Source organism: Catharus ustulatus, chromosome Z (genome assembly GCF_009819885.2).
Source record: "Catharus ustulatus isolate bCatUst1 chromosome Z, bCatUst1.pri.v2, whole genome shotgun sequence".
NCBI classification, from domain to species: Eukaryota; Metazoa; Chordata; class Aves; order Passeriformes; family Turdidae; genus Catharus; species Catharus ustulatus.
Genome location: NC_046262.2, coordinates 37,399,896 through 37,421,599, shown reverse-complemented (window position 1 = coordinate 37,421,599; position 21,704 = coordinate 37,399,896).

Sequence of the window (21,704 nt, the reverse complement as noted above, 5' to 3'; positions counted from 1 at the left end):
AACCACGCAAGAACAAATTTATATTTTTACAAGACAGAGACTGCCTGCCACTCTAATATTGCTCCCTAAAGCATCACTTGATTCATGATAATTTACTAACACAACCCTGTTCATATGTTCAGTTTTCATGTAAGTCTGAATTATAACAGATTTTGTTGAGAATATACTCTCAGTAAGCTTTGTCCTGTATCAAGAGCCATAGAATTGAATGTCAATAATTATAAACAATTTTATATTGTATATATATAATATATTATATAACATATATATAATATATTATATATTATATATATTATATATTATATACTATACATTATATATTATCTAGTAACAATTATATATTATATATTATATATTATATATTATATATTATATAGTCACAATTATAAATTAATATATATTACAATAAATATATTTTTATATTATATATTATATTTATACTATTTATATTTTTATACTGTTTATTTCTAACCTGAATGCAAATATGACACTCCTAACAAGCTTTTTTCTCATGTCCTGGGATATTATGAAGTTTTAATGTAGTGTTTCCTCCTTTCACTGTTCAACATCTCTTGAAGGATAGGTAACTTTCAACTAATGAAAATACTAACAAGAAAGGCCATAAATTCTGATCAAATGCTTTATACCTCTTATGCAAGTAATGCAACAGGATATTTGTTTGCTTTATTTTCTTCTATTACTTTTCTTTGCTTTTGCAAATCAGGTTTAATGATAATGGAAAAATATATTACTTGACCAGTCATGTAGGAATCATGGTCTTGGATTATACAATTTGACTGAAAGACTTTAGAAGCAGTTGAGAAGCTGGTGAAGTGTCGATATGTTCTTTAAAATAATATGTTCTTATTTTAAAATAAAAATATGATACAGTCTGTAGCAAATGAATGTATGACCATACTACAAAGAAATAAAAATTGTGTGCTTGACAAATAGTTCCTTAGAGGGTATACCTTTAAATGTGCAGACCGTCCTTTAAATATGTGCAAAACTTAGCCCCAGAAATGAAGATATGAATATAAAGGGATATCACATCAAAAGTGTATTCTCAAAGGTAAACTTGCAAATAGAGATGAAGGCAGCAAAATAGAAATTGTTGGGTTTATGTTGAAAATTCTCTCTTATGGGTCCAGGACCCTAAATTCTCTTGCCAATTTAAAAATTGTCTCAACCTCAGTTGTTATAAATAACTTCAGTGCTTGTGTGAGTAATTTGGTATGTGGTCTACTATATCTTCTTTACATATCTTCCTGTAGCTGAAGTTTTCAATCTGTCATTGACTTGAAATCTGGATTTCACTTGCAAAGCTTGGTAAACCATAGTTACACTCTCGGATTCTGTATTCAGTATTTAATTTTATCCTCTATGCTCAAAACAGCTCCAATTTATAGATTGTGGTTTAGTTTTTAGCCTAACATGTTTTTTTTTCATGTCCAGATCTTTTTTTATTCCTATGAAATGTCTCTCTGTACCTTTTGTTTTCTCATGTATTTCTCAGCTCTAACTTTTTATTTAGTCATTATTCCTTTGTCTCTTTTTGCTCACTCATCTGCTTCCACTTTCTTCAAGGCTCACTTCTTTTGATTCCATATTCTGTCATGCCCAGATGCTCAGTTTTGAGATAGAAGCACTGCAGAATTAGGTCAGATTAGGCGAGCAGTCATCCTCCGGTTTTGGTACAATTTTAGGTTTGCTGCGCAATGTAGTTGGAAGACCATATTTGACTCCAAGTAGTGAAGAAAATTTGATCAGTGTTTCATTCATGCATCTAAGGACAGGTTGACAATTTCACTGTGTCTTGTGTTTATAAACCCAGAGTAAACCCAGTGTTTATTCGGGGAATAGCTAGGTCTAATTGTATTTGCATTAGTCTCTCATATTTTTAGTTGATTTCTTGATGACAAAGCACATCTGACTTGGGTTTTTATAAAATTTAAAAATCCCTGCACTTTTTCGATATATTTCTCTAAAATTCAAACCAAATTACAGAGTCTTGGAAAATATCAATCATCTTTTAAGAAAAATGAGGCTCATTAGGACTTTTGGTTTTTTGCAGAAAGCATAAGGAAAGATAATATTCAACATTAATATTTTCTTCCAAATCTATCAAACATACAGGTGTCACCTAAATACCAATGAAAAACAATTATCATTCAAATACTACTTTCTTACTGAGGCTAAAACTTTTTCAACATGTTTTGTTTTCAAAAACAGTATTATAATTATGTTAATGTCTTTGACTTTTACTTATCTTTACGTTATCTAGCTAATATTTCCATTGCAACTCAAAGAGTTCCAGGTCAAGCTGAAATCAGCAGTATTTTTCTTTTGACCTTTAAAAATTTAGATTTCTCACGACTCCCAGAACATATATATCACATGGTACTATGAAATATCAAAAAAAAAAAAGCAAGAAAAACATGATTGTTTGCATTGTTTTATCTAAAAGTAATATTTTCAAAATAAAATCTAATTTTCAAATAACAATTTTTGTTTGTTACCTGACTGTTGTTTGATCCTAGGAGATCAGCCAATGTATTTCCCCTTGTGGTGAATTGAAAAGTTACATTGAATAAAGCTTTTGAATTCAGGTCACCCAGTAAAAAGGCACTAAATCTTCTTAATATCTACTTTTTTAATAGTAAAGGTAATATATTTTTAAATAATTTGTAAGTGTCTTATATCTACCATCTTAGTTATTGAGAGCTTTCCTTCAGAGATAGCTGGCTGCAAGCTTTAGATTTCAACCAGCTGTCATCCTTTAAATATTTTAATATTGAGAGAAATTAACTTTTAAATCAGTATCAAAGAGGAACAAGAAAAAAAAGTCTTTCTCTTTAGTCAGAGCAGGAGATGTCATTGTGTAATTTGTCATTTTCTAATTCAACTCTCTCCGTTTGGTTTTGATTTAGCACTAGACCTCGGAAACCAGAGCCGGCATCCACACTCAAAAGCTGTTTTAAATTATGTGCAGCAAGATTTTAAACACATTAGCAACAAGAACAAGCTGTCCTCATACTAACTGGTCCTGCTTTGTTCTTGATTGTGGAAAATCTCACTTTAACTGCCCTCTAATTTGTTTCAGATAGCTACTGCACCAGCAGCTGCCTTGGCATAGGATTAAACACACATGAAAATATTATCTTTCCATACAAATTATTAGCAGTGCCAAAAGCCATAAAATCTTTTATCGAAAAATTATTTTTTACTTTCCTTTTGTTTTTATTTTCTTATTTTTATTATTAAAGTTCAGTCCCCCATATTCTTCTCCAAAGTCTTTCTACATCCAATCTTCTAAAAAGCACTTGAAAGGAATTAAAAATACAAAATTTCTTGGTTTTCTAATATAGAGATGCAGTTTTGATGTTTTACTCCTGGTGAAAAATTTTCACATCAACTTGCATTAGCTGAGAATTTATCACAATATAGAATTCTTCAAAATTAAGGCAATTTCTTAGTAGTTACAAGTACCTAAAATAAAGATATGAGAAAGGACAACCTAGCAGACGCACATACTTTCTCTCTCATTTATTTTTTGTTTCAAATGAGAACACATGTGGAGAATCCAGGAACACATTTCAAAATTACTGTGTTTGGACAACTAGTGACAGGACAAGAGGACACAGACTCAAGTTGAGCCAGGGGAGATTCAGGCTGGGCATCAGGAATAATTTGTTCTTGGAAAAGGGTTGCAAAACATTGGAATGGACTGCTCAGGAGCGTGGTGGAATCACAGTCGCTGGTGGTGGGCAAAAAACAACTGGACAGGGCACTGAGTGCTGTGATGTAGTCAACATGGTTGGACTTGATAATCTCAACAATCTTTTCCAACGTAAGTACAAAGGGAGTGAAGAAATGTTTTTAACTGCAGTCACCTACCAAAAATTGCCCATAACATCTTATCTCTGATGCCATTGACATTTCTGTTTCTGTGATGTATGTTGGGGATTTGTAAGCACCTAGCATTCTTGTGGATGATGGCAAGAGAAAACCTAGGTACGTCTTTTTATATGATTGTTGAAAGGATCTTTGGTGACTAGTTTGCTATGAAAAAAATATGAATCTACTCTTAGTTTAATCCATGGGAAGTGCTGGAAGATTTGGTGGTTGTGATGGTGCCTCTATACAGGCAATACATGTATTTTCCTTTATTCCATTTCATTGAAGGAGTCTGCCACGTACTTTCAACTCAATAATTTCATACCCTTAAAAAAAGGTTTGCTTTCCACTAAGGTGCCTAAAAAAGCAATTGCTTCACAAAGGAGAGAAGTTGGTGGTGTGTTTTTGTTTCCCCCAGACCTATCAGTGTGTGTGTAAGGTAACTTCCTGATGTGGTTGGTAATTGAGCCTACCAGGGCTGTTCACACCTGGATTTGGTGTTTGTGAACAGAGAAGGGCTCGTAGGAGATGTGGTGGCCAGAGGCTGAGCATGAACTGGGTTTTTAATTCTTGATGAAATAAAGAAGGGGGTAAACAAAATCCCTGCCTTTGACTTCTGGAGGGTGGACTTTGACCTGGTAAAGTCAGTGGTTCAGAGAGTCCCTTGGGAAAAGTCCTCTAAAACAAAAGGGGCCAGGAATCTGGACACACTTTAAGAAGGAAATAGTAAAGGTGCAGGAGCAGGCCATCCCTTATGTTCTTACAAACAAACCAGCATGGAAGAAGAGCCATGAATAGGGCTTTTGTTGCAACTCAAGGGGAAAAAAAGAGAGTTTATGACCTTTGGAAGAACGGGCAGACATAGCAAGAAGAATAAAGGGGTGTCAGTACATCACATAGAGACAAAATTGGAAAGGTAAAAGTTCAGCTAGAAGTCTATGTGGTAATCACTATGAAAGATAATAAAATGTATTTTTAAGAATAGGTTGAAAACAAAGGGTGTTTTTAGAAGCATATTAACAACAAAAGGGCCAAGGAAAATCTCCATTCTCTATTGGACATTGTGTGGAATATTGCCACCAAGGATGAGGAAGAGGGTGAGCTACTTAATGCCTTTGTCTTAGTTCTTAACAGAAAGACTGGTTATCCTCAGTTCCTCGACCTTGGTGACAGAGACAGGGAACAGAATCCAGGAGTAAGTAGAGAGTGACTTGCCACTTTGGCAATCATGACTCTATAGGGCTGGATAAGACACACCCAAGGGTGCTGGCGGAGCTAGCAGAGCTTGGCTCACCAAGCCACTCTCCGTCATTTATCATCAGTCCTGGTTAACAGGAGGGATCCCAGATGAGTGGAGGTTGGTCAGTGTGATGAGAAGAAGTGTACAAGAAATGTTGGAAGGAGGATCCAGGAAACTACAGGCCTGTCAGCTTGACCTTGGTCCCAGGGAACATTATGGAACATGTTATCTCAAGTGTGATGACATGGCACACACTGTAAAACCAAGGGATCAGGTGCAGCCAACAGGGTTTTAGGAAGGGCAGGTCCTGCCTGATCAACCTGATCTCGTTTTATGGCTAGGCTGGATGAGGGAAAGGCTGTCATTTTTTTGTCTACCTGGATTTCAGTGAAGTCTTAAGAGTTTCCCACAGAATGCTCCCGGAAAGGCTGGCAGCCCATGGTTCGGGCAGATATTCTCTTTGCTGTGTTAAAACTGTCTGGATGGCTGGGCCCAGATAGCTTTTAATGATATTAACAAGTTGGAGCTTTAATGGTGTTACCAAGACGTTCATTGTTTTGGTCTATTGAAAAATGAGCTACTTACAAGTATCTCAGGGTTTTTAAATATTAACTATTATTATTTTTATTACTATTAAATAGGGCATTTGTATGAAGTAAAAGCTTCATTGTGCTGAAAAAACATTAGGAAATCTTCAGGAATTCGAGCCTGCTGCCATATTGACCAAAACATTATTTCTTAGATTAAGATTTGGTCGCGATTTAACTATGCTCAAGAGTAGTTGCCAGAAGGCACTGATTGCCACATACACAGGTGATGACAGCTGCCTGCTGTTAGCATTTTGAGAGAAGGTGGGGGCAGCCTATCATTAGGAATCAAGAAGTGTCTAAATTGTCTTTTGATCTGTGATCATTAAGAAAGCCTCTGAGTATCGGCAAATTCGAATCTGAATACTCTGAAAAGTGTTTCGGATATTAAAAAAAACCCTCTTAAAATTACATTCTCACTCATGAATGAACACTAGCTATTAGAGTGTGCTTGAGAGCTGGATCATTAGCTTATACACCTGTGGAGAAGCATCTAGGTACTTCAGAGTGAACAAAAACCTTGGATTTATTTCAGATAACAGATGCATGCATATTCTCTTAGTTCTGACCGCCTATTCCTTAAGCTTTGTGAGTTGTGCTTGAAGCTGATTCAGTGCTGCAATTTGTAACAGAAAATTGAATTAAAAGTAATTTTGGTTTGGGCTATGAAGAATCAGGAAAACCAAAAGGAAGGGACACATTTCTGCACATCCAGTTTGATATACTTTTCAAACTAATTCTACTCGACTTTTATAGGTTTCTTATTTCATGTTGATGTTCCTCAGGCTCTTTAAATAATAGTTTCCTTTTTAAATAAATTAGTTTTTCTATTTCCTAAAGAATCTGTGTATTTTTCTGATACACTTCCTGAAGGAAATTAATCTGGAGCACTTCCTATATTTTTTTTTTCACTTTCCCTCTTCATGGTAATGGAGGCATTTAACACTTTTGACTTAAAGAAGCTATTTTAGAGGTTCAATATTTTTCTTCTCTTAGAGTTGAAAAAGGCATTATTTTCCTAGATCCATGTTCTTCTGGTTACCAGTTTGAATTTGGCTTCAGCTTGCAGTCCCACTTCCTGTCCTGAACACTGGACCATAGAGCAGTGGCTGGAGTTCAGTGGCGTGGGTCTATGTAACTTTGTAAAACACTTTACTCTGCAAGTTTTCATTCCAACTCCTCAGGCCAAGTACTGAGTTTAGAACTCTGTGAACAAGGAGCTTGGCTGCAGTTTTTGTGGTCTGGATCAGACTCCTTGCAAGCTGAAATTTACTCATATCTCGGGAGTGGAGGTCTTCCTGGAAACAAGCCAGAGATCTGTTCTACCCTGAGCTGAGATAATGGTAAAATGGGGGCTGTATCAGGATTAAAAGTGATAGTTTTATCACTTAGTGGTCTCCCTGGCTAACTTCCACTCAAAAAAGCTGAGTTAGAAAGGGATAAAACATTTCCCCTTTTTCTCTTCAGGCCTGGCATCAATACTGCTTAAGAACTTCAGAAAATGAGTTACAAAGCAAGGATGAGGTTTTTCAACTTTGAGAGCTTGTCTTTCATCTTTTGCAATTCCTTCTCTTCAAGGGCCATGTGTGAGCTATCCTGTTACTCTTTGGAGATCATAGGCTTCTCTGGTGTCTCTTCAGGAAGAAGGTAGTCAAATTAAAAATGTTAGGAAATATTAGGAGACACCATCTTCTTGGTCTTCTATCCTGGGAACTGGATAGGAGAAGAGTTGCTCCTTTCTGTAAAGAAAGCCTTCAGCACGAGCCCCAGAATTTGGCTCTAAAGAAACTCTTCTTAAGTGGGCAAAAATCCATTTTTGTTTCCTTTTTTTTTTTTTTTCAGGTTTTTTGGTTTTTGTTTTTTTTTTTTTTTTTAAGTTTTCTCTGTAAAATATCTGAGGAACAACCCAGAAGCAGAGCAAAGAGACTTAACAGAATAAAGATTCTTCATTCTGCAGGTAATGGGTTGAAATATGGGCAAGATATTTGCTTCAGAAATTGACTTTTTCGTATGAATTATTAGCCATTTTTTAATAAAATTTTCAGGCAAACAGGATTATATTTCATTTAGCAATGGCCTACATCACTCAGTCTTTAATAACACCATTAAACTGTTTCCACAGAGTTGCTGTGGAAACCAGACCAGAGATTTCTAATATTATACTCTAAGTAAAATGTTACTGTATTTTTGAGAGAACTACCTTGTCAAGATTTTGGATGTGTCCATACATGTGCACCTTTCCCTTTAAAATCTTACCTGACTCCTGAGTAAGCCTGATCTGATCTCTGATGCTCCAGTTTTACAGTGCCTTATGTCTTATATATGAACTGTAAAGGAGAAGAAATATTTCTCCTGTGAAACCTGGGAAAGATCTTTGAGGTTAAGCCACATCTCCAATGGTTTGTGCAGGTGGTTTGATGCTAGCTGCTATGTACTGTTTTGGCATTATTTTGAAAAGTTTTTCTCCCTTCCATACTAAAAATAGAAATGTAGATTCATTGACTAATATGAAATACAAAAAATCAAATTCAATCCTTAATTACACCCTTACAAATCCAGGATAAATTCACTGATAAATGTAAATTCAGTTAATTTGGGTTATCTCCCAGATGTAAGAACCCTGTTTTCATCTCATTCTTTAGAAATTCTTCTGCTTTAACATACACCCACCACAATAGAAAAAAGTACTTACTAATCTTTGAATGAACACATAAAAAACCAAGAGTATTTCTGTTTTGTGTATTCCAAGTGTAAATCAGTTTTCACTTTTTTTTTAAGAATACTTTTCCAACATTACAGTTAACCAAAGAGACCATGGGGATTACTTTTGCCAAAAATTGAATTCTATTCTTCTTTCCCTTATTCTGTTCCATCTCTCTGCTGATTCTTGACAATAATCCAACATCTTCCACAGCATTACTCAATCAAAATTTAGAAAGAAAAAAACCCCATCAAATTCAGCATTATTTTTCTTTTATTTTTCATCTTCTTTTGGTAAATTTCCAAAGGAAATTGAAATTTATCTACCAATAGAAACATTCTGCTGCATATTTCAGCATACTACTGTTTTGTTTTTTTCCAAAATGTAAAACTAAGCTTGCAGAAATGAGCTTCTATAATCTATGTTCCACTGAGACAGAAAAAGTATTTTCCAATAGTCTTTCAACCTTCTGCCGGAGAACCAGCTCCATTTTCACCATAACTTCTTATTTTAGTTATTTTAGGCAAATTGATACCTTTAGCTTTCTCCTCTTAGACCCACTTGTATTCAACTCCCTGACTCTCTTCTTTTATGTTTTGTGCTTCAGCTTTGTCACCATCTTGGTTGTCCACCTTTGGACTTTCCAGTTTTTCAACATTTCTTATATATTTGGATGCAGTACTCCTGATGTAGTCCATTAAGGATTTAACAGAAAAATAAGTTGTCTCTGCTATTTGGGTGCTCTGGATGACTTTTCGACATCACTAGCTTCTGGAATGTTGACTTGTGGCTTGGAAGTTCAGAACAGATTCTTGGTTATTAGAAACTGTGATTGTTCCAAAGAGTCCAAAGTGACTAAGATAATTTAACAGAAATAAAGAATTCCCTCTTTGTAGTAATGAAGTCAATAAGTACTTTGATATGCCAACAGCTGCTAAAGTTTGAGATTATGACAAGTTCCCTCAAAATCAGTGTCAGAAATATTTTGATGTTCTTTTTCACACTGAGTATTTCCTAGTCAGTAGAATATATTTTTTCATTTTTTCAAGAGAAAATTTTCAGTATATAAAATTATTAAGATAGCATTGTGTGCTGTCACAGTCATAATTATACTTTCATATACAGAAATACAAATATATTACAAAGTGCCACAAAGTTCCTCCTCCTGCACAAGTGTAACCATGATAAAAAGTTTGAAAATCTAAAAATGAAAATTTCTTTCCACGCTGATTGAGTAAGTAGAAAGAGGAATGTTACAGTTTTCCACATCACTTTAACCAGACCTCTTTAACTTACTATTGCATTCTGATGTATTAAGACTGAGGGACTAGAACCATCTTCATCTAAAGCACTCACAATTCTACATTATTGATATACATCTATTTTAATAGCCATAAAGTCAGGAATTCATCTATGTATCAGTCTTATCTAACTAAAAGTAATTTCATACTTAAATCTTCTTAACCAATGTTTCTGGAGGATACACAGTAGTGCTTACTACTTTAATCAATGGAAGTCTAAGATAAAGAAGATCATGTGACTTACTATTTAATAAAATTATCTGCAGAGGGCTAATATAAGGAAATGAGAAAGTTTTCTGGAAGCTTGCCAGTATTTAATAGCCTGGCCTTGCTTTGAATCTGGTGAAAAATGTATTTCAATTTCAAACTGATTTAATTTTGAATCTAGAACCTGTATCTCAATCATTAAATAATTTGAAATTGTCTTTGGTTATTGTATTACTGGCATAGTGTTCCTCTTTCAGAAAGAGTACTTCTATTATAATATCATACACACATTACATTACAGTACCTCCAGGACCTAATTCTACCATTTCTGGTAGAACTATTCTCAGCCAAAATCAAAAGGAAGGATTAATAGGCATTTCAGATAATAATGGGTTGTTCCTTATTCGCTCTCTGAACAAAAATATTTTAAATTAGTGCAATTTCAAAATGAACAGATATGATTTCAGAACTTTCCAACATATTTCCAATGTATTTTCTAAGCTCCTCTAGTGTAATCTTTTGTAATGACCCTTTCAATTATTTTCTTCCTGTTGGTTTAAATTTACTACAGTATTTGAAAGAAAAACGAACGTGATGAGGTGGTAACATTCAAACCTGAAAATGTCCTCTCCAATAAGAAAACATACTGTTTGGGCAGTAGAATACTGTTTCAGTATCTCTTGGTTTTATCACCTACAATGCTTCATTAATTATTTAATTGTACTCACTTTCTAAATTAGAAACAATCTAAAACATTTAAAACACTGGTATATTATTAAAATAATCAGCAGGCAAAGTGGTAAGTTGCTCACCAAAGCAGACACTTAACAACTCTAGTCGTCCTCAGCCTGTGACAGAAATAATGAACATGTGGCTTTCTTTCAGATAGCCTGCAAAACTCTGGGCAGCCCAGTTCACATTACATTTAAAAAGCGTCACTTATTTACAGTAATTTCATGAGTATAAGGCGCATTGAGTATAAGGTGCACTTCTGGGTGTCGGCAAATTTCTGGACTATAAGGCACACTTTTTTTTTTTGCAGCGAGGATCCATGCGCAACAAAGTAATGAATTAGTAACAGAATCACGCAGTCATGGGGTTTACTGGCTCGGCTCGGGGCCGGGTAGGCTCGGCCCCACTCGAGGCTGCCATGAGGGGCGGCTCCGGCCCTGGTCCCCCTGTGGCTGCCGCTGGGCGGGCTCGGCTCCGGGTTGCTGTGGGCTCGCACTTCCAGGTTAGCAAATTTCAGAACTTTGTCCATATATAAGGTGCACTTCCTGATTTGGACCAAAATTTTAGTCAAAAGGTGATTCGGACCAAAATTTTAGTCAAAAGGGTGTGCCTTACATGCATGAAATCACTATATTTAGTTCAAACGTGGAGGATTTCTGTCTATTTCCACCTTTCCTTTCTTTGAGCAATTCTAAAGTAGATGGTAGAATAGCAGTGCAATTCTTTTTTTATATTTGTGAAAATCATATATTGTGTCTAGAAGTTAAAGTCATTATAATGTGTCTGCAGCTGGAATCACTACATAGAGAATATTGACAATTTCAACCATCTGGATAATAATATATACAAGTAATAAGTAAATTAAGGACTCTAATTTGGCTCATGGACAAACCTAAGAACTGAACTTTCATTGGGTTTTGGTAAACAGAGTGGGGAAAAAAGGAGTTCTTTGGAGCTAAAGTGTGAAGTGAGTGCTTTCACCTTGTATTTCTGATTCATTGACACTGGGTTTATATACCTAAACTGATTAAAGTGTACTTACTAGCATAAAATTGAGGGATTATTTCTGGTCTTTTTTCAAATTCATGCCTGCTTGTATTTGAAATTTGATGTGTATGAAATAGATATTTCTTATAAAGAGAGGTGGAGCCTTTTGAAGCTGCTGTATTCACAGCATACCTTTTCCACCAAGGCTAGAGAGAATGGAAAAATAATTACTGAATTTTCAATGCTACTCCGTTTCACATCAACTTGAAGAATATTTGTAGAACACTATGGTAACATCATATCAGACCTCCGTTTAAGAGGTTGTTTGTCACAACAGAAGAACATTGTAAATAGTTTTGTGACTTAGCTGTAGGCATCAGTAGATTGTGATACAGCCTCAAAAGGACATGCTGAGAGAATCCCATCACACAATATGCTAAATCCCAACAGTATCAACATTGACCTGGAAGCTGCATCTAGACCTGGAAGCTCTATCTCTTCAGTTCCAGGTTCCTCAGCTGACTACGCTTAAACTTCTTTTTCTGCCTGCTAAACTGGAACACCCACAACGAAAATGTTGCAATAAACCAGCATCAAAGATCAAGAACCCAGGTATGCAATAGCCTCCCAAGACAGAAAATATAGTAATTTCATGACTATAAGGTGCACCCTATTGACTAAAATTATCCCCCGAACCCAGAAGTGCGCCTTATAGTGCAGTGCGCCTTATCTGATATACAAAGTTGCGACATTTGCCACCCCGGAAGTGCAAGCCTGCAACAGTCCCCAGCCGAGCAGAGCCCACCCCGTGGTGGCATCAGGCCAGTGTCAGGCTGGGGCAAGCCCAGAGGCATCGGGGTGGTGGCCACACAGAGTCGGGGGGAAGTGCAGCGGCGCAGCCTGGGCAAGGGGGCAAAGCCACCGGCATCAGGAAGGTGGCCCCGTGGGGCAGGCCCACCGACATCGGGGTGGCCGCCACATAGGGAGGGAAAGCCGCCGGAATCAGGCCAGCAGCGGCATGGGGCGAGCCTGCTGGCATCGGGTCACCCAGAGAGCCAGGGGACTCCCAGAGTGCACCAGCAGCACAGGGTTCCCGGTGCGCCAGGGGGGCGTGTGACACCCGGAGTGTCAGGGAACTCCCAGAGCAGTGGGGCCCTAGGGACGCTGCATGGAGTGGCGGCAGACATAGCCTGGTCCCACTGGGTACAGGCGGGCCCGGGGGCCCATGGTTGCCGGGTTGAGGCGGGGCCTCAGCCAGCAACCACATGGGAGGAGCTTGGGGCGGAGCCTCGCTGCAAAAAGAAAGGTGACCCTTATAGTCCGGTGGGCCTTATGGTGGTGAAATTACTGTACTTTGATTCAAAGCCATTCCCTGGTACAGGCTGAGATGTATTTCAAATATTTTCTGATTTCCACAAAACCATCCTTGCTACTCGCTTAATAGGCCAACAGTGGATTAGGTCATCAAAGGGCCAAGGTAGAACTTGTGCCCACCTTTCTCATGAGTCCAACTTTTAAAAGAACCGAATCTTCTTACCTTAAATTAGACATTTTGACTTTTCAGTCAGAATTTTTCACTAGATTTCTGAAAAATCCCAAATCAACCTTTTGACTAATAACTCATTCACCAAATAAAATACACTGAGTACATTAGAAAAAGTAGTTCAGAACTGGCACAATTCAGAGCTGTTACACAGAAATTAGCAGAGTTATATGCAATTTTTCCAATGTAAGTTTAATGTTGTAACTTCATATTATAACATTACCACAAGTACAAAAGTTATACAAGGGGTAATCCTATGTTTTTCCATGAATTCAAATTAGTTATTTACCTACATTTTGGCAAAAGCATTAAATTTCCCTCCATAAATCATAACTCAGTGTTCATAAACAGAGAAAGAAAAAGTGGATTTCTGCATAACATGTGAAGTTATCTCACATGTGATGAACATGGTAAGAATCAACACTAGAAAGAAAAATAAAAATCCTCTCCTTTAAATCCATAGACATGGACATATTTCAACATAGACATATAAAATGTACCAAACTCTTCTTTATTCTTGTTTGTACACAAAAAATTACATGTCTATGCAGGCTATTATGTCTAAAACATTTAATATTTTTACAAATAAAGCAAATACATTAAGCTGCTCCAATTTCTGTATTCACAAGAGTTTCTGTCTGCTTGAAATACTTAATAAAATAGTTTGCTCTAGAGAGTGGTAGAAAATAGTAACTTTGTTCCTATTATCTGGTCATAATAAAAAATAAAAACATGTACTTGTTTATCTTCCACTTTATGTAAATATATACAAATTCTGCATCTTGAGAGAGCAATGAAGAGAGCCAAAGTAGAATTATATTGTTTTCTATATGGAAATACCTTATTTTCAATACTTGTTAGCATCCTTAGCTGACTGCACAAAAAGACTGAATCAAGATTAAGGCCCTCTTCTTGTAAAAATATGTGTATTTACTTAAGTTTATATACTCTGAATAAGTTCTTTAAACTCCTTTGGCAGATATTCAGTGGAATCTCAAAAATACTGTAGACAATTTCCAGAAAGCTGGCAAAAGCAAACAATTGACATAGAAAACCAATGCATCTACTGGCAATGTATGATCAGTAACAGAGCAGATATTAAGTAATTCATAAAAATCTATCAAAACCCAGAAAAATGCACTATGGAGTGGACGAAGCTTAATGCAAGAGGAACTCAAGAGAAAATTACCCACGAGGCTTAGAAAGAGCAAGCGTTCAGTAAATATTTTTTCCAGATTTAGAAAAAAAAGCAGATTGATGTATCATCTAAAAATTGTTTTGATATATGTTAGATTTGAGTTTCTTAATAATGACTATTTAAAAACTTGAAAAATCCTGAGAAGATTAAAAAGTTAGACTGTTATAACATTTAAAAAGTTAAGTATTTACAATATCTCTCTGAATTATGGAATTGGACTGGATGTCATATACATTGTTATTCACTTTTATAGAAATAATAGTGCAGTGGAAGACATTAGAATTTGTGGTAAGGGAAGACTGATGGAGCAAAAGCTGTGCAGGTGTGCACCTGTGAAGGTGTTGGGTACGTTGTTTTCCACCTTAGTAGCTTGCAGTAAAAAGAATTATTTAGTGTCCTATAAAACCTACACATTAAAAGTCAAAAGATAGGTTTCTCAAAAATGTAGAAAATGTTCTGCCTTTTCTTCCCAGTTGTGCTTCACCAGCTTAATAATTCAGGGTTTTATTTGTTTATCACTGATATTGATTCAGAGTAAATGTGTAGGTGTATTGATATGGAATGCAAAGAGTAGAGATAAGAACTTTTGCATAATTAATAAGAATGGCAATAGGGTTTTAGAAAGAGGCCTGTCAGCCATGTATTTTGTTTCACTGGTCACTGGATCAAAAACAAAAAGAGCAACCACCAAAGAGCTGGAAGAAAACTAATGAAAAAATCCACAGACATCTACGTAAGCATGAGAAACATGGTGTATGTTCTCCTACTACCCTGCTTTTTAAAAATAGTCTTGTTGAAAACCTAACACTCAGTCAATACTGGTAATGCGCTGAGGAGCAGAGTTCTGTGTGATGTTTGAATTGGCTTCTCAGTGTAATGGAGGAGGGAAAAAAGAAACCACTCACAAAATCAATGCAATCACAAAATACAATAATCCCTGTATTAAAGGGATTAAAATTTGGCTAACCAATAGACCACAAAATGTAACCCATAAATGAAGACTCATCTTCCTGTTGAGGTTGCTTCTAGTTCAGATATTCAGGAATCTGTCCTCGCCTCATTGATCTTCAATACCTTTGTAAATGAACTGGAATAAAATATGGAAGCATTGCTTGTAAAATGTGCACATAATACAAAAACTGGTGGAGAGAGAAGTTACAATGGTCATAGGTCAGTTATAAACCAGGCTGATCTGATTCATATAGTGAAGTTGGTTCATTTGATCAACATGAGGCTGAACATTGCCAAATGCAAGGTCACACAATATACAAAGTAAAAATGTAGACTGTGATTACTAGATGAGAGATTGTATCATAAAGTGCATTACACTGGAATGGCTTACCATTATGTGGTGGCCGCTGTGATTCCAGTGGCTTTCCCCCTCCCCACACGGGGGACGCCCCGATGCCGGCGGGGCCGCCCCGTGTGGGGGACGCCCCGATGCCATAGGGCCCGCCCCATGTGAGGGACGCCCCGATGCCGGCGGACTCGCACTTCCGGGGTGGCAAATGTCGCGACTTTGTACATCAGATAAGGCACACTGGACTATAAGGCACACTTCCAGTTCCGGGGGAAAATTTTAGTTAAAAGGGTGCGCCTTATAGTAGTGAAATTACTGTAATCTTTCTGCAATGCCTAAATTTTTCCATAGATCATAAAATTTCCTTTTCCCATTGAATCCCAAGAGGAAATACTTGTTAAGCTGAGCCAGGTTTCTTCCACTCCTTGACTTACAACAAAATGGGGCTCTGAATCATAGAAGTCTAGAATAAAGAAGATTAGAAAATACTCTTAGGATCAACTGTTTACCTAACACCATCACATTCACTAAACCATGCCTCCCAAATCCACACAAATTTTGAACATTTCTAAGGATGGTGATTCCACCACTTACTAGGCAGCTTGTTCCAATCCTTTGGATGGTCAGCCTGATCATCCTGTCAACAAAGAAATTCATCCTAATGCCTAATCTAAATCTCCCTTGGTGCAGATGAGAGCTGAGCATCGTTATCTCCAGGCTGAACAATCCCAGCTCCATCAGGCAATCCTCAACAGACTTGTTTCACCAGCTACATTGCCCTTCTCTGGACAGCACCTCAATGTCTTTCTTGTCATGAGGGGCTCAGAACTGCAAACAGATGGGGTCTCACCAGTACGGAGGGACAATCCCTTCCACAGTCCTGCTGGCCACACTACTGCTGATACAGGCCAGGATGCCATTGGTCTTTTTGGCCACCTGAGCATGGGCTGACTCACGTTCAGTCACCCCAAGGCCTATTCCTATCGGACACCTTTCCAGCTTGAGTGCCCCAATTCCATAGCAGTGGATGGGGTTGATGTGACCCAAAGGCAGGACCCAGAACTTTACCTCAATATTGTCATACAGTTGACTTCAGGTCATCAATCCAACCTGTCCAGGACCCACTGCAGAGCCTTCCTGCCCTCCAGCAGACCAACTCACCCACCTGACTTGGTGCTGTCTATACACTGATCGAGGGGAAACTCAGTCCATCCATCATCCAAGTTGATAAAGATCTAAATAGCACTGGCCCCAACACTGAGCCTTGGGAAACCTCACTGGTCACCAGTAGGATGTAGCTCCATTCACCAGCACTCTCCAGGCCCTGCACTACAGACTGCTTTCCACCCTGCAAGAAGAATACTTGTCCAAGATATGGGAAGACAATATCTCTAGGAGAATGTTTGGGAGGCAGAGTCAAAGGCAGACATCCACAGCCTTCTCCTCATCCAGTAGACATGTCACCTTGTCACAGAAGGAGATCAAGTTGATCAAGTCTGGCTTTCACAAACCCCTGCTGGCTGGGACTGATCCTCAGTCTGTCCTGCATATGCTGTACAAGGGCCTGATTGTGATCTGCTCCATGTCCAAGGTCAGCTTTACAGGCCTGTAGTTCCCTGAATTCTTCTTACAATGTCTCTTGTAGACAAGGGGTCACATTTGCCAAATTTCAGTCACCTGGAATCTCCCAGTCATCCAGGACTGCTGATAAATGACAAAAAAGTGTCTTGTTAAGCATTTTCAGTACTGTTGGATGTTCAGCCTCTTAGACTTGTGTATCTCTAAGGGGTCTAGGAAGTCATTGACCATTTCCTTTTGGAATACGGGTATTGCCTTCTGGTCCCCGTCCTTTTTTTCCAACTCAGGGGGGTAAGTACCCTGAGGACAATGCACCTTTCCCTTAAGACTGAGGGATAGAAAGCATTAAGCACACCAGCGTTTTCCCCATCCTTTGTCGCTGCAATTCCCACTGCATCCAATAAAGGATGGAGAGTCTCCTTAACCCTCCTTTTGTTCCTTGTGGCGTTCGCGAGTTGCCTTCCCCTCTTCCAAGGATGATCCTTTCTCTGTGTTTTCCTCAGAGCTCAAGCCAAAACTGTCTGTTCTATCAGACTGGTCATCTTCTCTACCATCTTGTCTTTCAGAGCATGGGAACAATACCTTGCTGGGCTCCAGGGTATTTTTTTTCCATTGAAATCTGCTGCCAACTATATTAAAGATTTGAGGTTTGATAGAAGAAGCTTGAAATAAAACCCAACCTTTATTCTTTTCCCTTCTGAAAGAATTTTTTTGCCCCTCTGTTTATAGGAGAATCGTTTGGGATTTGGCATTAGTCTCTGTTATATAAACCCTGTTATACAGGCTATTTATGTAAGTGTTTTCATAAATTGCTCAATTATGTCCATTAGGTCCTGAATACAAAACTAAAATACGTAAGTGCCTTAAGTGCAACCAGAGGAAATTTCCACATCCTTGTGAGTTACCTATAAAGCTTCACCCAAGCACTTTGGTGCCTGTGAGGGTATAGGTTTCTTTGAGTCTGGTTGGCTCTTATCTCTTTTTTGCAATCAATTTTTTCCTACCCTGCTGTATGTCCCTTTAATGTAGAATGAGTAAGCAATCCCTATAGTCAGGACTAGAAATATAGGGCGCTCATATCATGTAGAAAAATCTCCTCAGAGAAACAGATCTCCCTATATTCTCAGCCTTTATGATCCCCTGAAAACTGGATTCACACTGTCCTTTAACTCTTGCAGAAGAGATGGAAGGTGCCTTCCATTCATGTAGGCCACCAAATAATGCTAGGGACCTTTCTAGGAGGCAAGAAACACGTTTTGAAAGCCTTCACAATGAAGTCTAGAAGACACATTTTTCACTTCCTAGTACCTCAACCACTACCACTGCTCCTGCCGTCTTTTCAATGCAAAAAGTGGAACACTTCTGTTTCCAGACATACCTGTTTCCATCCTGATTCCAGTGTGAATGGCAGGAGAAGGTTTGGCCCGCAAATATAGGTGCTGTGTAACCTCTTTAAAATAGGGGGAACAAGATAAACCTCAAATAAGTTCCTTGTGAGCTATACTTCTTGTATTTCCATGTATTAACAACCATGTTAACAGACTGCAATCTAGGGATCTGACTTTTCCCATCTGTTGTATGGGGGAGGGTAGATGGCTTGATTATATGACTTCCTGAACTGAGCAATTAAAATGGAAAAATGGAAGGACATACATTTCACTGACAAGTCTTCTTTTGTGAATCTGGACCTTCGTGTTTCAAGGCAATGCATACAGCCCAGACAAGAACATCACATTTCTGCTCTTTTTGACAGGGTCACATGAAACTAAAGAGAACTTACAGTTTAATGTTGTTTGCCATAAAATAAATATAGAATTGGATATCCTGATTAAAAATATAATTACCATGTCATTCTGGCTGTTTAGAAATCACCTTAAAACTGATAATTTTATTATTAAATATGCAAAGGTGAGGAAAAAGATTTTGTGCAAATAAAACAAGACAAAAATTATAGAGAGCAAACCATAAAACACAGTCAGTAAATTTGGTTTACCACTATTATTGTCAGATAATATAAAAAATAGATGGATGATTTAATATAATTTGGTTAGCTAATTTTAACAGGCTTGGTTACAAGTGCTAACTTTTTTTAATATTCGATATTTACTGTGCTTGCTCAGCCCAAGTTGCACAATAAAAGCTCAGATTTGCACACAAGTACAGCTGGTGAGATGCTGTTAGCAGAAAATCACAGAGTCCCAATTCAAGTGAATTACCTTTTTGTCACCTCCTCACAAAAAGTATTTGGGCTTGACCTACGTTTCTGCTGTTCATAGGAATTATTGAAAGCCACCACATTACTAAGGGCCTAGAGTCAAAATGACATGCAAATCTATGCACCCCAGAATGCTGCTATGTAAGATGTACCAATTAGCTGAGTCAGCAAAGGCTTTTGGGTGCAATTTTTTAATCTCCCAGCGGTAAAAAAACCCAAACACCACCACCAACAAAGTAGCCTACTTGCTGATTACATACTAAATCTGCATCGTTTTCAGGTCAAATTAAACACAGTACAGTATCTCAAAAACAGGAGTTAGGAAAGAAAGAGCACCATTACACGACTCAAAGAAGCAGGTATCTGCAGTTTCTATTGAGCTATGTGCAGTGTGTGCTGTATTATGTGGGAGTGTTTCCCTTTACCAACACTGGTATTCAACTAATCCTCATCTGAGAACCTGTTTAGTAATATTCACCAAAATTGGGTATTAACTTTAGTTGCCACAAGATTATAACTCTTTTTCATAGAAATAGAATGAATCCGTAAAAATAAAGTCTTCTGAAATAGCTATTACAACACCAAGCCATTAGAAAAAGCTGTTTGACTTCCCACAATGATTAGGCTCGCTGGAGCTTATCACTGGGAGAACATTTCTGAGTATTTTGGCTCAAGAAACACAGCTGCCTAATCCAGATGATGGGAGGTAATTATTCATGCTATTCACAACTGCACAGATTTTTTGTCATTTTTACTAGAGTCTGAAAAAAAAGAAACAAAACAAACTTGAGAATGTGTATATGTATATTTACACCAGGACATTTATGTCTACTTGCACCAATAGAACTCCTTTTGATTGGTTCAACCTAAAAAATAAAATAAAAATGTTGACATCATATAGGGGACAATAGTCTTGCTTTCCTATTGAGTTTTTTGTTCTTGTTGATTTATTTTAATTTCAGTAGTAATCTTCTACTAAATTTTAGCCATAAAGAAATGAGTAAAATATTTTTTAAAATACTTTAAAAACACTTTTTTCTAACTGGTTCTGTTTTTAGAGTCAAATAGAAGACAAGGTACCCACTGATTTTAGATGGACATAGAATAGATTTTTAAGTCTTCTTAGAGCACAGTTAAGAAATTATTGCTTGCTCTTTTTAGCAGTTTCTCTTAAGAATTACCACTAATATTATCTGGTAGACATTGCAATAATAATTTACATTAGCCAATAAAAGGCAGTAAATATTTAACTTGCAGAATTCTTGGAGCTCTGCAGCATGTAAATGAAATGGTTTTTTTGTGTTGTTTTTTTTTTTTTTCATGAAGAAGTGAAAAAAGTCTGAGAGTCTCCATTAAAATACATCTCTGTATATTAATATGTTGATTACAGTAGTTTCACGAATACAAGCCGCACGGAGTATAAGCCGCACTTCCAGTACCTCGACAATGTTGCTGTCTTTATCAATAGATAAGCCGCACCCCGAATATTAGCCGCACTTTCGTTCGTAGCGAGAATCCGTGCGCAGCTTTCACAAATTGGCCAATTAGTAACAGGATCGCGGCATAGCGGGGTTTACTGGCTCGGGGCGGGTCCAGAAAGGCTCGGCCCGCTCATGGTTGCCGATGGGGCCGGCCGGGTGGTGCTGCAGCCGCCGCCGGGCTCACTGGCCCCCCCTCTCCCGTCAGCACCGCCCCGCTGCCGCGTTTGCTCGTCCTGCCGGCTGGCCAGCCGCCGCCGCCACTAGCAGACACACCGGCCGCCCCGCTGCTGCGTTTACTCGCCCTGCCGGCGGGCCAGCCGCCGCCACCGCTGCCAGCCACGCCAGCCGCCCCGCTGCTGCGTTTACTCGCCCTGCCAGCAGGCCAGCCGCCGCTGGCAGGCACGCCGGCCGCCCCGCTGCTGCGTTTGCTCGCCCGGCCGGCAGGGCTGCTGCCGCTGCCAGGCTCTGCTGGCGGGGCGGCCGCCGCCAGGCTCGCCGGCCGCCCCCTCCCGTCTGCACCGCCGCCGCGTTTGCTCGCCCTGGCCGGCACTGCAGGCCCCCGCACCGCCGGGCTCCCCCACGCTGCTGGCCCCGATTCTGCTGGGCTTCCCCCGCTGCCAGGCAGCCCCACCCGCCGGGCTTCCTGCTTCTGCCATGTTCCCCTGCACTGCTAGCCCCAGTTCTCCCAGGCTCCCCCGCCCTGCTGGCCCGGGTTCTACCACCCGCCCCCAACACTG